The sequence below is a fragment of the Phodopus roborovskii genome, unplaced genomic scaffold (assembly GCF_943737965.1).
Source record: "Phodopus roborovskii unplaced genomic scaffold, PHOROB, whole genome shotgun sequence".
In the NCBI taxonomy this organism is placed as follows: domain Eukaryota; kingdom Metazoa; phylum Chordata; class Mammalia; order Rodentia; family Cricetidae; genus Phodopus; species Phodopus roborovskii.
Window position 1 is genome coordinate 24,406,548 of NW_026125295.1, and position 986 is coordinate 24,407,533.

The 986-nt window shown below is 42.2% G+C and overlaps 1 non-coding gene across 1 annotated transcript; it reads right to left on the reverse strand.

Annotated features, from left to right (window-relative positions):
- Positions 1-650: 650 nt before the first annotated feature.
- On the reverse strand, positions 651-757 carry LOC127213502 (U6 spliceosomal RNA). The gene has a single exon (XR_007833640.1). It is a non-coding gene; the product is annotated as a U6 spliceosomal RNA (small nuclear RNA).
- Between the last annotated feature and the right edge of the window lie 229 nt (positions 758-986).

The window sequence follows — 986 nt, forward strand, 5'->3', positions numbered from 1 at the left end:
CACCTTTTTCTAGACTTTGCAGGCATCGGGTATGCAAGGGATGTGCATGCATACTTGCAGATACTCACACATATGCACACATACACACAAAAAAACCCACATTTTAAAATTAATAATTTAGATTAGTAAGCAATACAGCTCACTTGTAAAATATTTTTTTAACTAGAAATGTCTATGTATAAGAGTGTTGCGCCAGCATGTACGCATGTGCATGATTTGTGTGCCTGGTGCCCAATGCGAGCATAGGAGGGCCTGGGATTGGAGCTACATATGGAGCCTGTGCAAGAGCAGCAAGTGCTCTTAACTGCTGAGCCATCTCTCCAGCCCCAGAACATCTCCTTAGTAATCAAATATAGATAACGCTGACGTGTCTGTGGCTACCCATATTCAAGTTTAATCACTTTTACACCTTAAACCACTGTATGCTCCTAGTAATATAGTAAGGTATTCTTGGTGAGAAGGTAGCTCTATGTTTATTTGAACGTTGGGGTTTTTGTTTGTTTGTTTTTGTTTTTGTTTTCGAAACATGGTTTCTCTGTGGCTTTGGAGCCTGTCCTGGAACTCGCTCTGTAGACCAGGCTGGTGAGATCTGCCTGCCTCTGCCTCCCAAGTGCTGGGATTAAAGGCGTTCGAGACCAACGCCCGGCTTTTCAAATATGGAATGCTTCACGAAATTGCATGTCATCCTTGCACAGGGACCATGGTAATCTTCTCTGGTTCATTCCAATGTTTGTATATGTGCTGCCAAAATGAGCACATATTGGGGTTTTTAGCTCAAAAATGAGTCCTGCTTATTTTTCCATGTCTAAACATAGAGAAATGCCTAGTTCTTTGTAACTGCTAAGCAATACTTTATCTCCTAGCAGAAAGCCATAAAGGAAAATGTTACCCCAAAGGAGGCGCTGCTTCTGGTCTGGTCATAGGACCAAATTAAACAAAAGCTGAGGTCATCTTGAGTCATCCCTTCTGTCGTGTGATTGTTCCTG